At 39.5% G+C, this 20,641-nt stretch overlaps 1 pseudogene; it reads left to right on the forward strand.

Annotated features, from left to right (window-relative positions):
- The first annotated feature begins 19,696 nt into the window (after positions 1-19,696).
- On the forward strand, positions 19,697-20,201 carry LOC119545104 (annotated as a pseudogene).
- Positions 20,202-20,641: the final 440 nt, after the last annotated feature.

Raw genomic sequence — 20,641 nt, forward strand, 5'->3', positions numbered from 1 at the left:
TCCAACCTCATCTCTTCCTACACCCAACTTTCATGCATTATTTGCCATTTCCTGTATGTGCTGTGCTCTTGCTAATCCCCAGGCCTATATAGGTTGTACTTCCGGCTGAAATGCACCCCCAATCTCCATGTTCACTTTGCCTAACTTACGATTACTCATGCTTCAAGTCTCAGCTCAGATAGCACATCCTCTAGCAAGCTTCATTGACTGTTCCTTTGACCCCTGAGAGAAGGCAGGATCCTTGCTTGTGTGTCCCTAGCCATGTCTACGTACCACTATCCCATTTGTAATGATCTGTTGAAATTTCCTACCTCCTCATCTAACCTGCCACTGGGAGATGAAATTCATGAGAGCAGGAGTGGTATCTTATTCATATCTAAATCCTTAGCAGTTAACACCGATTTGGCATACAGTGGGGGCTCACTAAATATTTGATTAATGAATTAATAAATTATGTGATCTTTGAGCCAGTGAGGGTGGGGGTGAGAGAAAGAGAAGACAGTATTGGGACTCACCATCAACCTCTGATCACAGAGACTAGAGGGAGCCTAAAAGATAAGTTCCAAGATATTCTAGTGGTAATCAGTTCATTAAGTGACATTTGAGTACCCGACTTGACAAACACCACAATTCTCTTGTTTATAACTCCTCAAGAAACTATGTGCTCAATCACAAACTCAAGAAAAAGGCTTGAGTTAGGGTATCTTTTAAGAGAAAAATTATCTATTTCTCTGACCAAATTCCACACCAATGAAGAAAGTGGAAACTTGAAAAATAAACATCAGTCTTTAGGGAGATAAATTGGAGGAATAAGTAAATTTTCCCAAGTTCCCTTGAGTTGCTTAATCATTCTTTTAAAGTCTCTGTTAGAAACAACACTTCTCAAACCAAATTGTTCCAGGAAAGTCACACATTCAAGAAGACATCCAGCTCTACCTACATTGGAACATTTCATTTTCTTCCGGATTCAGTGAATTAAGTAAAAAAATAAATAAATGAGAATCTACTATGCATCCAGAGCTAACATCACTGAGCGCTTAATCATCACTAAACACCAAATGCTTTTCATAAATTGTTTCATTTACCCCTTACATCAACTGTATGGAGTAGATATTATCATTTTCCTCATTTACCAAGGAAAAACTTGAAGCAGAAAGGGATATAATGACTTAGATCATGGGTTTGAATCTGACTTTGGAGCCTAGTCTCTTAACCAGTTTTGTCATATTCCCTTGCTTCCATACATATAATGTCATGCAGCTCTCGCTGCTCCAGCAGATGATTGCTTTTATAAATGAAAAAATACCCTAATTCATGAATTCAGCAAAAAATTGTCCTGTATGGCAAGCACTGTGTTGAGTCTCACCCTCACTATAATTCCAGCCCCCACCATGGTGTTTGCCACATGCGGGCACTCAGGATGCCTTGCTTGAATAACTAGTGAATGTTTCACTACTTCATGGTCTTTGCATTCATCCCCATGGATGTCACAGCAGTCACTCACTGGCACTATATGATGTCTCATCATGGAAATGGGAAAGTCAAGATTTCATTTTTAAAAAAACAAAAAACCTCATGGGAGCACTAAAAAGTGGACTTTTACAAAGAAACAGAAAGAAAAAGAATACAAGATATCACTTGTGTCTAAATAACAAAAACATCTGGTTGAAGACACTTTCTAAATTTTAGGGAAAAAATTGCATGATTCAAACAGCTGCAAGGTTGGAACCATCCTAGAATTGTCTGAAGCCTTCACTTTTCCATGAAAAATGTAGAATGTAGGTGCATATCTTCCTGCACACACAGTGATAGTAAAGATTGTTTTTTAAAAAAATAAATGGGAGAGAAAAAAGCCACTATGGTTCCTATTTTCAAAATTCAAAACACTTCTTTCTGACCCCAAAGCTCCAGTGAAGCCAAGGTTACTACTGAGGGATGTGTCTGTTGGAAATTCCATCAACCAAATCCAAGTCTGGAAATTCAGCCACCTCCATTCCTACAGGGACTTACAAAGCCCCACTATTTCAGCAAAAGTGACCTTCCATGACAAGGCACAGCCTGTACCTGCCATTTCTAAGAAAAGCTCTTCCTTGAAACAAGAGCCAAAAATGTAACTTCAACCCTGAGTTCTTCTTTATATCATAAAACTAACACCTCAGTCCTGATAAGGAAGGAAATCGTTCTATGGGAAGGCAGATAATGGAATTCCATCCAGAACAGTAACTGCCTACTCAACTGATGAACATACAGACCTGCTGACATGTACATTCTAGAGAAACATTCTTTGAATCCCAGCTGGCCTTTCTAGTCAAAGAAATGGCTTCCAACAATTTTCCCCCTCTGATGGCACAGGCTCAAGTGATGAGATAAATCTGTGAGAGGGGAAAGAAATTTCATGTCCTTTGAGGGTAATGAACAGAGAGTATGCTGGTGATCCTGGAAGATTCACCTTCTTTCATTTCACCTTCTAGCAAGAAAAGTTGGAAAACTAACCTGCACTAAGTTCCATTTTGTGTATTTTGTGTTAGACCTGTGCTCTATGTCAACTTTTTAAAGACTTGTTACAACCTTACTAGAGAGGTGCTTTTAGCTTTATTTGGCAGGACCCTGAAGGCCAGTGGTAGAGCTTGGATCTTGACCAATATTACAGTGACAACACCCTTCCCAGCACACCTTACTGTAAGAGAAAAATAAAATGAGAATCAAAAGTCTCAATCCAGCATTAGAATCTATAACTTTGGCATGAAGATAATGAAAGTAGGAATCATAAACCTGGGTTCCTGTCCTGGTTGCTATTACAATTAACATTTTACTTCTCTTTTTTTCTTTTTAGCTAGTAGTTCCTTTCCCCCTATGTGACTATGAGCTCTTTGAAAGCAGCAACCATATATGAATTTTCTCTATATCCAGAGAAGCCACAACAGGACCCAAAACCCAGTAGGTGCTCAATAAAAGGATCTAACTCATTTACTCAAAGTACTTATTGACAAATGTTTTGGTTTGCTAAGGCTGCCAAAATACAATATACCTGAAATGGATCGGCTTTTACTACGGGGATTTATTAACTTACAATTTACAGTTCTAAAGCCATGAAAATGTCCCAATTAGGGCATCAACAGGATGATACCTGGACTCTCAAGACAGGCTGCAGGCATCCAGGACAACTCTGTCTCATGGGAAAGCACATGGCCAGTATCTGATGGTCCTTCACTCCCAGGTTTCATTGCTTTCAGCCTCTAGCTCCAGTGGCTTCCTCTTTGTGTCCTGCAGGTCCTCTTTTAGCTTCTCCAGGGCTTTTTTTATCTCCATCAGCTCTCTTGGCTTTTTCTGTCCTCTATCCTCTCTAAAGGACTACAGTAAATGGATTAAGATCCACCTTGATTGGGGTGGGTCACATCTCAATTGAAATAACCTAACCATGAGGTCCCACCCACAACAGGTCTGCTCCCACAGGAATGGATTAAAGAACATGGTCTTTTCTATGGGACATAACAGCTTCAAACCAGCACAACAACCTATTATGTGCCAAGGACCACACAGGAACTGGGGAAACAAGGGCAAGCCAATCTAGGCATGGACCTTGGCTTCAAAGAGGAGACATAGTTAGTGAACTAGTCATTCAAAAGTGCCCAGTTGGAATTATGATGGATACAGATAAGGAAAGTTGGAAGCCTGTAAGAGAGGAGTTAGCCTAGTGAGGGAAATCTATAAAACTTTCCCTGAGAAAGTAACATTTGAAGTGAAAGGCAAAGCATAAGCAAAAGTAATCCAGGTAGGCATGGTGTGGGGTTAGAAAAGGGGAATAAATTAATAAGGTCTTCAGGTGCTAGGACAATGTGCTTTCTCCTAAGAAACGCAGAAAAAGGCCTCCTCTCTGTGAATCTCTGTTTCTCAGCTTCTCCATCAGCATCATTGGATAAGGATCCTTACCTCAACATGTGGTGCCTGAAGATGAAATGAGAAAATGTATTTGAAGTACCCTGCACAGCGCTTGAAGTAGATTTCTGTGGGATAAACTCTAATGCCCATAATCATTCTCCCAATAATGGCAGGAGACAACATGTGGTGACTTGGTACAATACCACACGGGAATTTCCTTAAACTAGTATCAGAAAAACTCAATATTCTCTCAAAGGTGTGAGGATAGTTGGCCTCTGAATACTCTCTCTAGATCTGTTTTATATGCTCATTTTATTGAACTGAGATTCAGAAGACCCTTCAACTCTCCCAATGATTTACAGATAAGTCCACAAATTGAATCTGATGATCAATAATGTTTCTTCCATATTTAGTTCTCCCCTTCCTTGTTTCTTTCTTCTCTTCCCTCACTCTCTTTCTCCTTTTTTTCCTCCTCTCTCTCCCTCCCTCCCTCCCTCCCCCCCATTACTTCCTGTTTAGTACTACATTCAGCCACACCTACAATGGGCCAGGTACTGTGCTGGGCCACTGGGTATACAGGGGTGATGAAGGCAGATATGCCAGAGCCCCATTGGAACTCACACACCACACAGAGCTATGGAATCACAATTAATTGGGGTAATTGCAGTGAAGAAGATCAAGTTACTATGGAAACATAAAAATCTAACCTTGTTTGTGAGGCAGGGAAGTTACATTCAACAATACCCTAAGAATGAGTAGGAGGTACCCAGGAGAATGGTTAAGGGACAGACCTCTCCAGCAGGAAGGAATAGCATTTGAAGAAAACCTGAGAATGCCCCAGTGGAGGGACTAAAAGATAGTCCAGTTGGAGGGAAGGTAGTGAAGATGAGAATAACCCAGGAGGAGGCTAGAGAGAGACAGATAGGGATTTGCTCATGCCATTTTGAACTTTATCCTAAGAGGAAATTTGTGCATTATCCTAAGAGCCAAGGGTATTGTTTCATGCTGAGGTTCTTCCATCTACTCCTCAAAACTTTGTTTTTATTTCTCTAAAAAGCCCTAGCAATAATTCATGGAAACCATTTCCTTCTTTTTTCCTCTCCTCACCCACTCATGCCTAGAGTGATCTAGCTTAGATTTTCCCCCTAGCCTCCATGAATGGGGCATGACTCTAAGCAGCCCTAGCCTGGAAACTTGCCTTGGAACTGAGGGCTGCTACTAACACTGCCTACCACATTATTGACCCAAATGTGAATCAACCAGGAATTACTGGGTAAAGTCCACCACTGGCTGTGCACCCAGCCATGTGGTCACAGCGGAATAACTGGTCCCCTGGAAGTAATCATGCCTGCCCTTCAAGAAACAGCTGAGTCAATGGCCCCATTCATCTGCCTGCCCATGCCTCCCTGGTCTCTTTCTCTCCGGAGATATATGGCAGGATATCCCTATATGTGGCTGTCAGTGGAAAACCATGAGATGGGTGGGGAGGGTGGAAAATGCCTTTCTTTTTGCAAGTTTATGGAAAGCAAATATTGCAGTTTTCCTCTCTCACAATGCTAAATATAGAACTTAACAAATCCTCCTTTTAAACTTAAACAGACTTTTTTTTTCATAAAGAAGAAATAGCAAAAACACAGGAGACAGGCAAATCTGCTACAATCATTGAGTATCGATTCAAGGACCAATTATTTCTAATTAGGTCCAAATACCACCCATGCAAATGGCTGGCATGTAATCTTAATTCAGAACTTATTATTAATAATGACGTTTTCATGTTCAGCACATTCCTTGCAAGGTTCTAAGCCGCCACCGCCACCACCAAAGTATATGTCTTTTCCCTTCTTCGTTCACAGAAAACCCATTTGTTTGTGTGGTCTCAGCCTCTAGTCTCAGTCCCTCCAGACTTGATAGTGCTACTTTATATTAAATGAGATAAAAATACACTTTTCAGGAAGATCAGTGACAATAGTATATTCCAGGATTTCTCAATCTCAACATTACTGGCATTTTGTACTGAGTAATTCTTTGTTGTAGGAGCCCTCCTGTGCATCATAGGATGTTTAGCAGTATCCCGGGCTTCTACTTACTAGATGTCAGAAGCACCCTCCCCCTTCCCCAACCAGCAGCTGTGACAATCAAAAATATCTCCAGACATTGCCAGGTATCCCCTGGGGGAAGGAAGTTTGCAAATTCAACTTGGTTGAGAGCCACTGGTCTATTCTAACGCCAAAAGTGGTAACAAGTGGTTGCATCATCTCTGAGCACCCCCAATAAAGTGCCAGCCACCATACTATTCCACACTGCTGTAACACTGATCACTGTTGCCCTCAGTATCTACCTTCCAGATAAATCCAGTGGTCTTCCATTCTCTTCAATCTCTCTTCAATATCAGCAAAGTTTTTTTTTTTTTCAGCATTCTTTTAGATTTCTTCTGACTTAGGAGGCAATATAGCACAGTGGTTAGAGATATGGTAGACTTTGAAATTTAGAAAGAAAGTAAGTTTGAACTTCCCTTGCAACTTAATAGTTATATTACCTAAAGCAAGTGATTTAACATCTCTGAGCTTCACTTTCCGCCATAACACGAGGATGAGAATACTCGTTTCTTAATATCATGGTGAGGATTAAGGGAGATAATGTGGGTAAAGAACTTTCAGGACCTGGAATATGGTAATTACTTAGTAAGTTGAAGCTGTGATTAACTATGGTCATTATTATTGATCTCTATCTGTTCTGCTGCCTCTTTCCAGCTTCCTCAAGTTTAGTTTTCCTTCCCTGCTCCTCTTTCTTTCTCTATTCACACATTCTCATAAACATCTAACTATATGCTAAGAATATATTTAAAAAATCATGCATTATTAACCGCCCCCCTGAAGTCCAGCCTGTGTTTTCTAGAAAATTCCTCTACTTAGGGGCCGTGGAATCATATCAAAAGCAGAAAAGTCAAAAAACAAACAAGCCCAAATTTATAATAGATGAATTTAGAGAAAGATCACTAAGGGGAAAGCAGGGGCATGAATTGTTTAGATGACTCAAATGAGACATGGTTCCAAGCAAAACAAAACAATTATCAAATTCTTTGAGGGGAAACATCAGGATTTAATATGATTATAGTAATTTTAGAAAGACATAAACAATCCCAGAAGAATCTAGAGCAAAGACTACAGATTGAAGAAGGATCTGATGAATCATTAACCCTACCAATCAAGAAACATTCACTATTAAAGTCTACTTGGATATAGATGTCTCAGCTGACTACAGTATGGTGTGAAAAGTGCTGTATTAGAGGAGGGAGCAAAGCTCTCTCTCTATCTCGTAGTGGAAATGACTGTCAGGGAAGCTATATTTAAGTATTAGTAGCATTTAAGGTCAGGTTAAAGACAAATATTAGAAATTATTGAGATAGCTCAATCAGAGAAAAGATATTAAAGGAGACATGGTTATTACAGCAAAAAGATTCAGAATTTAGGGAAGGAAGTATGATATAGCAGAAAGCAGGGACCTTTGCAATCAGGCAAGCTGAGGTTCAAATCCTAGCTCTATCCCGTCCTTGTTTGGTGACCTTGGGAAGACGGCATAATCATTCATGCATACCTCATTCATCCATTCATTCATTCACCCATTCATTCAATTCACAAATTCTTATTTATTGATTCTTATACTACCATATAGCAAGTACTCTGCCAGATTCTGCAGTATGGTGAATAAACACACACAAAACACATGCACACAAAACATAGAATTCATACCCTTTCCTGAGCTTACAGCCATCAGGAAAACAGAATTTTAATGCATAATTGTAGCTATCTTTACCCAGCATAACATATCTCATTCTACCCATCCTCAATACCCTTAATAAAATATTTATCATATTTGCTTATTCATATAGTATATGCAAAAAAAAAAAAAAAAAAAAAAAAAAAACTGCAAAAAAATTGAGAAAACACTGGATGAATCCAGAGCCCAGTGAAAGAACTCTTGAAAGAGTAACATCTAGTTTTTCTTAAATAAAGATTTCAACAGGTAGAAGCAGATTCCATCAAATTTGTCCTGATGACTTGTTGATAAACACTGAAAAGGTTAAATATATGGGAATCCATTTAGTATCAGATGGAATAAGAGGCCTTGGACCTATAAGAAGTGTTGTTGGGCTCTGCAGTGTTCAAAGTTGTAATGCTAATTGCCTATGACTTTCTCCTTCACCATTGATTATGGCTTATTATTGTATTGAGTAGTCCTAAGATCCAGTACATGTTTCCTCATCTCCACTTGTCAACCTTTCTTCACTATTCTTTCTCCTTTATCTTCATTGAATTTCATTTTGGTCTATTTCTATTTGACTCCTATGCCACTGTTTCATTAATGAATTCTATGGTTCTAAAAGATTAGTTCCTCTACTTGTGGAGGAACTTAAAATTTACAAATATTTAATTCAGGGGAAAAATCACAAATGCCTACATTTTTTGAGACTAGTTGTTACTGATAACTCACCTGTCACAGAAAGTACATTCAATATATGTTATTTAAAACATAAAGGATTGGAAGATAATTTCTATTGTTGTGGAATTCAACAGAAAATAGAACTGAACATGGAATTAAAGGAGTTATTAAACTTCAAATAAAAGCATATTTCCAATATTAGATTCAACTTACTGAAATTCTTTCTAAAGTTAAAAGGGAAAAAATTATGATAACATAGAGATTGGAGACATCAATTATAATAAATGAATCACACCAATGCAAGGTGCTAATAATAGGGTGGCATATAGGAATCCTGTATTTTATGCATAATTGCTCTGTAAACCCACAACTTCTCTAATAAAAAAAGAAAAAAAATTTTTTAAATTATATGCTTCAACTCTAAACACCGTCCATTGACTCCATGCTTTGCCCCATTTCCTGATTTAAAATGTTATTTTCCATTGTCGAGTTTTATAACATTTTAGTTTATTAAGTAATGATAACACTCAATCATTATGTATTTAAATGAATTTAATGTTCACAATCAATCCTTTTTACCACAGCTTCTCTATACACCAAGTTGTTTATTTCATCTTTTCATTGGTTGCTTCTATTTTTTTAGTATCTCTTTTTCCTTAATTCCAAAGAGGTTTTTCCTTGCTTTAGGCTGATTTTCTGTGTATTTGAGGATATTGGTCTGTTGCCTTAATAGCTCAAGGTTAAGCTACTCTGAGTATAAAATTTGGGGGTTCTCTTTCCTTCCTTCTGGACTTTATGGACACTGCTCCACTGTCTTCTGGCATTTCATATGGAGAAATAGGCAAACCTGAAATTTTCCTTTCTATATTACTTTCTTTTTGATTATTACTTTCCTTGAAATGTAATAAATTTACCAGGGCATGTTTTCATGCTTATCATTTTATATAAAACTTTCATGGCATATGGTATGATTATGTTTCCTTTTGACAAGTCACCTTTATTTTATTAACATGATCTTATTTTTTCTATTTTTAAATTCTTTTTGTTGAATTCTATTTTTCTATTCTAATATTTTCATAATTCTAAAATATGAACTTTGTAGCTTCTCAGTGTGTTTTTCCACATGTATGACAATCTTCAAAATTTGGCCTTCTTCCATTCTATTTTATTATATATTTGTCAAGCAAATCTCATCCTTGACTAGGGTTTGAGTTTAGTTTATTCTATTTTGGGGACAGTGTACATGGCTATTTGTATGTATCTATGAAATACTTTACAGTTTTTGTTTCTTTATTTCTTGAGATCCCTTCACCTTCTGTTATCATTTCTTTTTTACTAGAACTCCTGCATTACATCCTATGGTTTATTATTTTTATGCAAGAGAGATACCAAAGTGACTCATTTCCTTGAGACTATTGGAAACTAGAAATCTCTTTGTTTAAAACTGAACTATTCTTCCTGTGATGTATGCTATTTTTTGTTCATGAATTATTCTTTTGCTTGTGTTGTAGCTATGTGCTCCAGTTTGCTAAAGCTGCCATTAAGCAAAATACCAGAAATGGACTGGCTTTTATAAAGGGAATTTATTAGGTTACAAATTTACAGTTCTAAGGCCATAAAAGTGTCCAAACTAAGGCATCAACAAGAGGATACATTGATTGAAGAAATACCGATTGCGTCTGGAACACCTCTGTCAGCTGGCAAAGCATGTGGCTGGTGTCTGCTTGTCTTTTGCTCCTAGGTTCTGGTTTCAAAATGGCTTTCTCCAAAATGTCTCTTGGCTTCTGTCTCTGTTAGCTTCTTTCTCTTTCTGCTTGGTTCTCCTGGGGCATTTCTCTCTAAGCATCTGGGAGTCCTCTCTTAGCTTCTCTGGGGCAAACTCTGGGTTTCATCTCTTAGCTTAGCATCTCCAAACATCCTTCTGTCTACATCTCCCAGTGGAGATCTGGGTCTGTGTCAGCTCTTAGCTTCTCCCTGGGGCAAACTCTGGATTATGTATCTTAGCTTCTCTCCAAAATGTCTCTCTCAGCTTCTTTGAGCTCCTTGTTTCCATGAGCTCTCTTAAAGGATTCCAGTGATCTAATTAAGACTCACCCGGAATGGGCAGAGTTGTATCTCCATGGAAATAATTTAATCAAATATCTCACCCACAGTTGGGTGAGTCACATCTCCATGGAAACACTCAATCAAAAGTTTCCACCCAAAAAGTTTGGATTAAAAGCTCATGGCTCTTCTGGGGTTCATAACAGTTTCAAACCAGTACAGTATGCAAACATTTACATTTTTAGCTTATTTCTTTCTGATATATATAGATTATATACACACACACATACAGTATATATTGAGGGGGTAAAGATGTTATGCATCTTTGAATTTGTATTCTGAAACACACTTCCTCAAATTTAACATTTCCATTCCAAGGGGCATGTGTTCTTTCTGTTTTAGGTATTTAAGAAATCAGTTTGACTCCCATACAAACTCTTCATGTTACAAGTTTTCTAATTTGTAATCCTAAAATAACCGTGGTTGATCTCTCCTTTACCCTCCTCTTTCTTAGAAATAGAGTGACCAGTATGTGTGTGTTAAATGGGGAGCTGGTGGTCTGAATCATAAACAAATGCAAATGCCATTATATAGAGCCTGCCTCTAGGCTGGTAGTCTCCCTCAGAATTGGCCCACTCTTCTTCTAGAGCTGCCCACAACGTTAGTTTCTCCTATACTAACTGAAGGATCACCGAAGTCTTTTCTGGATTTTGACACCTCTAGGAAATTCTGTACCCAGCTCCAGGTCCAAGTGATCACACTTGTGTTCTCAGTATCCACTCTCCTTGGTAGGTACTAGGCTACATTGAACTGGGTAAGAATATGTTAATGTTAGTATATTAGTGATTTGGGGTTATAACTGATCCCACTCTTGATTAAGATAGAGCAATGTTTATTTACTCTTCTGTTTTTTTAATGTTCTATCATTTTCAGATGATTTAAGGAAGGTGCATAAAGTAAAGTCGTTTTTATTTCCCTACTTTAAACCAAAGTCTTTTTGAATTCTCCGAAGGTCTCATGTTAAAAGTAAACCACTGTGCCCTTGCAATTTCCATTGCTCTGCTTCCAGCTAGAGAAAATTTAGACAGAGCATCTGAGGGAGTTGTGGAAGTTATGTCTATGTTAAAAGAAGAGAAGATGGAACTTGAACTTGCCAACAAGTTTCTTTAGTAATAGGTACCTTGACCCACTTATTCTCCTTGCTATGAATCTCTGTATTTACTCAGCCTTCTGCAGTGGAAAATAATCATTTTGAAAGACTTTTTCTTCATGTTGAAGCTAGGACTTGAAAAAGGAGAAAATCGTCCTATAGTTAGTTCATCAGGCCATTCTTTGTGCTAATTCTGTACTTTGGACAAACCCCATAATCATATCATAATATAGAAAATATATTACTTATATATCATATTATAGAGAATATAACTCCCACTAGCATAGGAGCCCCTCCAGTGCCTAACACAAGCGAGGTACACCACAGCTGCTAAAACAACGGACATTCAACTGAAACAATTCTAGGAACTCATTTTGCAGAGCAAATACCCAAGCCAAAGCCCACCTTCCTCCAAAACTTCTTTCTTATTCCCTGTGGCTTCCCTATGTAAGAGACACTCCTGGGAATAAGGAAGGCAGCATCTGGTTTGCTATATAAACGTGGGCAGCATCATGTGCAATGGACACCATGAAATGGTTTCCTTAGGCCTGTAGTCTAAAGCTTTTTCCTTTTTCTATTTTTGTTCAAGACCCAGTGATCCAGTCTTGCACAGGCCCTGAAACAAGAATGAAAACTTGAGTGAAAAAGTTTGAAACAACTATGCTCAGAATCTCCACCCCATCTCTGGAGGTTGCCCCAGGAAAACGTTTGTCACTCTTTTGGATAAAGCCATCTCCTTGCCTTTTTTTTCTTCCCTCCAAGACTCTGAAAAAAGCCTTGGGTGAGGCCCCACATACCCTCAAGAGACACAGCTTACTATTTTGGGTATTTCATGCTTTAAAGGGTCTAATTCTGATTGAGCTGCATATTAACTGAAAACTGAGCCACAGAGAGTGGCTTAAGGCCAAGAGGGGTAGTTTGCACTTGGCTGAGTATTGAAAGGACAATATTCAGGTGCTTTGGCATCAAGCAACCTAGTTCAAATCCTGGCTCTGCCACTTTCTATCCATGTGACCTAGGATATTTACTTAACCTCCCTGAGCCTTTATTTTCCTTATATGTAAAACGGGCTTAATAGAAACCATCTCACATGATCATGCATACATAAGAATTAGCAAAGTTTCTGCCAGAGAATAAGCAGTTAGAAATGCTTGTAATACTTATAGTACAAACTCTGTCTCTCCCTACCTCCCGCCCTCTCTCTCTCTCTCTCTCTCTCTCTCTCTCTCTCTCTCTCTCTCTTTCACACACACACACACACACACACACACACACACACATTATGGTCATTCTCACTAGGTGGCAGTTACAGCTCTAAATGCTGTAACTCCATCTTCATGTCAAGCCTCTGAAGTTGGTATTTGTTACCATTATTTTGCAGAAACTGAGACCCAAAGAGGTTAAGTAACTTGCCTGAGGTAGCACAACCAGAAAGCAAATCAGTGCAACTATATTTGAACCCAGATCTCTGTCTCCAAAATCCTGCTCTAAATCCTCTGAACACTTCATTTCATACTGGTCCCCACAAGTCTCCCAAGATCTCTTCCCAGCCGAAACCAAAGTCCCCAATACCACCCTTATATCCAGGTTGATAAAGAGACATTGCAAGGGCACCTTCATGTTGACCAAGTTATTGGATGTCTCTATGTCCTTGTGCAAGAGAGTCCTTTTCCCTGGATGTCTTTGGCAGAGAACTTCACTCATTACCCAAGTCTCACATGTTTCTCCCTCTGTGACATCTTCTCTGATGCCCTCTATCCCCTAAGTCAAATTAAGTTGCAGTAAAATTTCATTTTCCTCTGTGGTCCCAAAGTTCTTTATCATTTTTCTATCTTATTACTTCCAGCTCTTCAGATTTTTTTAATATATCTGTCTCCATTCTTAACTAGTTGCTAAGAGCAAGGTCTGTAACTTATTTTTCTTTTGTAAGTTCTTCACCTGGTATCTAGAAGTTCAGAGTAAATTTGTGTTGAATGAACTATTATACAAACAGCTCCCCATTAGCAAAAAGCAGGCATGTAACAGATGCAGGACTAAGTACCTACCGCACATCCTGTAATTTAATTTTCACAACCATCCCATAAGGCAGTGTGATGAATTGAACTGTGACCCCAGTTTGGGCATGCTCTTGGTCTTGGTCCACATTTATAATACAAATAAGATATCTTCAAAATGTCTCCTCAGATATGGTATGGCCCTGCTGAATCAGGCTGGGTTTTAATCCCGATTATCAGACACCTTTATAAGCAGAGTGAAAGTCAGATCAAGCAAAAAGCCAGAGTGAGCAGCCAGAAGCCAGACTTCAATGGAACCTGGAGGAGAAAGGAGAAGACATTGCCATGTGCATTGCCACGTGAGGAAAAGCCAGGGAAACTCAAAGATTGCTGGTCAGCCAGAAGATACCAATTCCAGGAGGAAGCAAGCCTTCTGGCCTCTGAAACTGTGAGCCAATAAATTCCTGCTGTTAAGCCGAGTCATTGCATAGTTTTTGTTTTAGTTGCCAGGAAACTAAAACAGGTAGGTACTACTTGCTGTCCCCACTTGATGAGGAATACAGCATGAAGAAACAGTTCGCCAATATCTTATGTTAAAAGGTAGAATGGAAAATCACATCAAATTATGTCTCATTCCAAGTCCACACACTTTCCCCTCCTCCACAATGAATGAAGAAATTAGGTTCCTCTGTAAGATACCTTATCAACACAACCCAAATACCCACTCCCACACATATGTGAAGGCACAGCCATGCTGACTGGCATCCCACAATTAGGGTTTCGACCATTAAGGTCAGGGTGACTTTTCCATGCAGCATAAACTTGACTTAATACACATATTTCCTTTCTCTGCTTCTCTACAGAATCTTCACTGCAACTTTAAGTTCTTGTCCCCTGTCTCCTTATCATAACCAAGGACAAAAGAAGAAGCCTGAGATGTGTGTCCAGGAAGAGACGGTGCCGGGGGGAAAGGAGAGGGAGGACTGGAAGGAAGTCAAAAGGCCAAGGAAGGATTGAAGGCAGCTCCCGTCATCCCTGACTGCTGTGGGCAGCTAGAAGCTGTGACTGTCGGCAGCCAAGCAGCAAGGCCAAGGCCCTCCCTGTCTGCCTCTGAAGTTATTCCCCAAGCTTTCCGCCACCCTGGCTCGCCAGGGATTAGCCCTGTCTCTCTGGAAGGTGCTGACCCTGCCTGGCTCTTTGCCCCCTAGTCCTAGATGTAGTGCCAACCCCAGTGCTGCCTCCATGGCTCCCTTCTAGGAGCTTCTTTCACATGGGGTATGTGCCCACTCCGTGTCCTTCTATCTTTGTCTCACATCAAAATTTATTTCTGTAGCCCCGGAACAGAGCACAGGGCCTGGAATAGAATTGGTGCATAGTCAGTGCCAGTATTTGCTTGAGAGGCACTGAGGTCGGTGAAAAAAATCACAGGCTTCAGAGTCAAATACACATACCATCCTCGCCACGGAGTCTCTGTGACACCTTGGGCAGTTGACACCACGTCCCCAAGCCTCTGTTTTGCCATCTGAAGTTAGTAATAGTAATTCTAATTCACGATTGCTGTATAGAGCCCATGAGACAATCCAGGTGAAAGTAGCATATAAATTTTAAATTGGCGAACAATAAACAATTATTATTGTGTTCGGGCAGTCTAATATTCCACCGTCACATCCACTGTCCTTAGATCTTCCAGACCAGAGACCCATTTTACAGGGTTTGCGAACACATCCTTCCCAAGTCCTTTGCCTTACGCCGTCTGTGTGCCTGGAACTGATGCCTTAAGTTATTTTCATAGCCTACTGTATTTATTCAACACTCATTCATTCATTTATATTATTTTATCAAGGAAATATTTATTTAGCAATAATTATGTGCCAGGCTCTGTGATAAACCCAAGAGATATCACAGTGAACAAAAGAGTCATGTTTTTTTGGTTCTTGGTGCTTCTAGATTAATGGCAAAGAAAGGCATTACACAAATAAGCATCCATAATGCTGAAAATGGAAAGTACAGGAAATCTAGGAAGCATATAACAAGGGATGAACTACGTGTGGGAAGGCAATGCTTAAAAACAGTGAAGACTTTCCTGAGGACAAGTCAACTAAATACATCCTGAAGAATGGGGAGGACATAAGTAGGGGAAACGTGTATGTGTGCAGGAAGAAGTTAGACAAAAGCCTTCCAGAAACAGGGATCAGATAGTTAGGGAAAAAGACAACTAGGTAGGAAGGAGACTGGCACCTTGAGAGCTGTTTGGGGGGCAGAGAAGTAAAGCCACTTTCTGGGAGCTCTAAAATCAGTCTCAATTTCCTCTTGGCTTATAAAATCTCCTAGCTTTATGGAGGAAAGGAGGGAAAGAAAGAGAAGGAACAAGGATAGGAAGGGGAGAAGCAGAAGGAGAAAGGAGAGCAGGAGAAAGGGGGGAGAGTAAACAGAAAGAAGGAGAGAAGGAAAGGAACAAAATGCAATTTTGCAACGAAACAGCACTTTTCCTTACAGAATGTCCTGCCATTCCACCTAAGTTCCTTGTCCCATCAGTGGCCCCCCTTTCGCTGGGTCACTCAGGCTAAAAAGATGGACGTTATCCTGATCCTCTCTCTTCTCTTTACATTTAGCATCCAGTTATCATATCCCACCACTTCTACCAACTAAATATCTCTGAAATCGGTGCCGCCTTCTTACCACTTCTCTTTCTGCCTTCGGCCAGACCCTTAACACCCTCTAATCTCAATTATTAAAATAGCTTCTATGCTGACTTCCCAACCATCAGTGTCCCCAGAAACAACTTGCAATTGATGTTTCTAAAACCCTAGTTTGACCATGTTCTCCTTGGATTAAAATCCTTCAATGACAATATGTTGTCCTTAAGCAAAAGCCTAAACTCTTTCCTGGCACCAGGGCTGCTTACATAATTTGTGGGGCACAGCAACAAATGAGAATGCAAGACCCTTTGTTTAAAAATTATTAAGAATTTCAAGGTGGCAAGAGCAGAGCATTGAAACAGGCATGGGGCCCTTCACAGGCCATACACCCACGAAGTCAGCCCTGCCTGACACTAAAAGCCACACGTGGTCTAGCTCCCAGCATCTCCCCTGTGATGCGCCTGATTATGGACTGCTCCCCAGTGAGTCTCACACTCTATCATGCCCTTCCTTTGCAAATGTTGTCCCACCTGGGCTTTCTTTCTCTGACAGTTAACTACTTCTCATCCACCCAGATTCCTCCCAGATACCATCCCCTTCCAATCATGCAGGATAAATGCCCCAACTCTGGTTTTCCAAGCCCTGAACTTCTCTTGGTAATAATAGCTACTGAACATCATTGAAATTGTTTATTTAAACTGTTTATTTCACATTTACTCAAAAAGATTTTGAGTTCTCTGATGGCAGGGACGAGATCATCCAACTCTATAACATGAATACCTAATATCAATATTTTCTGGTATCTGCTGGGTACTTGCTTCATAGTAATGAAGTTATGCATGCAATCTCACTTGATGCATTTTATTATAGTGGAAATAGTTTGCCGAAGATCACAGCTAGGAAGTGGTAGGAAGTGCTCAGGACCATATCCCTCCAATTCTTAGGCCATATACTTCATCTGCTCTCAAAGTGCCAAACACATAAATACTGGATGTGGTGGGCCAAGCAGTGACCCCACAAAGATGCCCACATCCTAATCTCCAGAAACTGTGACTATGTCACCTTGTGTGACAAAAAAGGACTTTGCAGAAATGATTAAGGATCTTGAGATGGAGAGATTAAACTGGATTATCTAGGTGGGCCCTAAATACCATCACTTGGTTTTTATAAGTGTGATCATGGAGGCAGAAAGGGTAGTGGTGTGGTCACAAACCAAAGAATGCTGGCAGTCACCAGAATTTGAAAGAAGCAAGGAAAAGATTCTCTCCTAGACACTCTGGCTTTTCTGACACCTTGATTTTGACCCAGTGATACTGATTTTGGGTTTCTGGTCTCCAGAACTGTGAGACAGTAAATTTCTGTTGTTTTAAATAATCATGTTTGAGGTAATTTATTAGAGCAACTGTAAGAAACTAGGATAAATGAATGAATGTATGTTTAGACGAATGAGTGGTAAATGTATGGAAGAAAGAATGACTAGAAGAATAGAATGTATAGAAGAATGAATGAATTGTACAGCAGATGATCCTTACCAAACACACACACACACACACACACATGCACGCACACAGGTGGTTTGGAAGGTAAGCATCACTCCCATTGTATATGTGAGGGATCTGGGGCTAAGAGTTTAAACAACTTTTATAAAATCAGTAGCTAATATGCAAAGAAGCTAGAAATAGGTGCCAGGCCTCCTGACTCCTAGTCCTGAGCCATTTCTACCATAGCTTACTTTTTCCTTCCTCAGTAAGAAAAAAATTCAGCTTAAGGGCAATAGAAACTAAAAGTGAATTTTCTGCCTCAAAAATGGCAATCTCCTCAAATGGATTTGAGAGGTCACCCTGGTGGGCATTCTTATGCACTATATAGATATCCCTTTTTAGGTTTTAGTGTATTGGAATAGCTAGAAGTAAATACCTGAAACTGTCAAACTGCAACCCAGTAGCCTTGATTTTTGAAGATGATTATATAACTATGTAGCTTCCATGGGGTGACAGTGTGACTGTGAAAACCTTGTGGATCACACTCCCTTTATCCAGTGTATGGATGGATGAGTAGAAAAATGGGGAACAAAAACTAAATGAAAAATAGGGTGGGGGGGATGATTTAGGTGTTCTTTTTTACTTTTATTTTTTATTTTTATTTTTACCTTTTCTGGTATAAGAAAAATGTTCAAAAAATAGACTGGGGTGATGAATGCACAACTATGTGATGGTACTGTGAACAGTAGTTGATTGTACACCACAGATGACTGTATGATATGTGAATATATCTCAATAAAACTGATTTTTTTTAAAAAAATGGGGGTCTCCATTTCATTCCATTCCCCTATCCAGCTGATGTACAACTGGTAGAGTACAGTCCACAAATACTCAGCTATACTGTCTGTGAACTCCTGGAGTACAGGGATCACCTCTTCTTCTTTACATTATTTATTTCTAGACCATGGCACAGGGTATGGCATCTAGAAATAGTTGGTGAATATTTGATTAAATAAAAGAAGAAATGAATAAAAGAAATTTTGCATTGGATGGTGCAAATTGTAATTTAGTGCCTTTTTTCCCTTTTATTATGACTTTCAATGCCCGAGTCACTAAAAAGTGGTAAAAATAATTTCCAGACAAGTGGAAAATATTACCTTGTACTATAGTTATAGATGTGGCTGTCTACACCACTAGCTGAAAATGCTTTGAGAGTAGACACTGTTTTCCTTTGTCTCTCAGTCTCTCGTTTCATGGGAGGTGTTCAATAAACTTGTATTTAACGCACCTAAAGACGTGGTAAGGCCCTTCCCTCTGCCCAAAGCAGGCAAAGTTTTAAGATCTAGGATTCAGATCTAACTATTCCCTTCCTGAGACTTGCTGTGATGATTCCAACTTAAATATAAATAACATTTGTATCCCTTCAGCCACCATGCCTCTCCATCCCTGTGTGTAATTGAGAGCTAACTCTGGCTTCCTCAGGGAAGAATTAAGTATGGAAGATTCATGCCTTCAGGATGCTAAGTTCCTGGTTGAAAGGCCCCTGTTAATTTATAGGAGGTCATAAATCAGTAGGAAAAGAAACATTGGCTCCGAATCCAAGGAAGGGAAAGACATCCTCCAGGACTAAATAAAAACCAGGCCACAAGCCTAAGGATGATTTAAGACCTGGGCTCACATATCTGTCTCTGGCTGATTTCAATTCCTTGGGACTTCTCTGCTTAGGCCAGGGGACCAGAGGGTTTGGCATTTGCCAGTGACCATGAATGAGAAAGACACACAGTCGTATTCAGCTAACAATCCATCACAGCCAGGGCCATTTCTCCCCAGAAGAACGATGCTATCCATTGCGTCATTTGCCCTGATTCTGCCAATTGGCTGTGCCCATTATGGTCCTTGGGATCAAGGTTTGTACCTGTAGGTAGAGGCTCACATTCAGACATTGGTTTAAAACTGGGATGCTGAGCCTAGACTACAGTGTTAAGAAGAATGCTCTTGAGCAGTTGGGGTGCTCTTCCTTTTGCACCGGCAGGTCCTGATGCTGCTCAAGCTGGGAGCAGGCTGGACGGCATGGGTTGGTCTCAGAGTTTGTTCCACGGCTTGTGGAGAGCGCTGTCAAAGGAAGTGAAGCAGCACGTGGGCACGGACCAATTTGGGAACAAGTACTATTATATCTCGGAGCACAAGAACTGGAGAGGACAAACTATTCGAGAGAAAAGAATTGTAGAAGCAGCAAATATCAAAGAAGTAGGCTATGAAATACAGGATATTCCAACAGAGTGGGAAGCTTGGATTAGAAGAACAAGAAAGGTTCAACCTATGGAGGAAGTACTAAAGAAGGAAAAATATAGAGAAGAAATGAAGATCAAAAGCAAAGAACTTTATGAAAAAGAAAAACTGCTAAGTAAGAGAGCAAAGAGGAACTCTTCGCCCCACCGGTTCAAACTCAAATTAAAGGGCATGTCTCTGCTCCATCCTGTGAAAGGAAAAACCCTCAGAGGATCCCACTAGCACTGGTAAAACCTTTCAGCCAGGATCCTGGATGCCACAAGATGTCAAGAGCCGAAATAAATGAATGCACTATGGTAAAATAGTTTCATTTATATGGATGTGACTGTTTTAACAAATAAAAGAAATAAAGTTTTATTTACAATAATAAGTTACTTGTAAAGAGTTTGGAGTCATACAAAAGTTTTAGTAATAGATGGTGATGGTAGCACAACATTGTAAAAAAAAATTGCCACTGTACATTAAAAATGGTTAAAATGGCAAATTTTGTTATATATGTTACCACCACAAAAAAATTAGTTTGTATCTTCTGAATGTTCTCTATTCCATTGAGTTTGGTTTTAATATGTACTTTTTTCAATGAATATTTAACTTTAACCAAGTATTCCTTATATTCAAACAGAATGCTCATTACGTTTTAGACCATATGATCATTTAGGAACCACTCTCAGTTACCCCTTGGTAGAAGTGAAGAGTTTTCCCAAATGATAAAATACGAAAGGAAAA

The sequence above is a fragment of the Choloepus didactylus genome, chromosome 10 (genome assembly GCF_015220235.1).
Source record: "Choloepus didactylus isolate mChoDid1 chromosome 10, mChoDid1.pri, whole genome shotgun sequence".
NCBI classification, from domain to species: domain Eukaryota; kingdom Metazoa; phylum Chordata; class Mammalia; order Pilosa; family Megalonychidae; genus Choloepus; species Choloepus didactylus.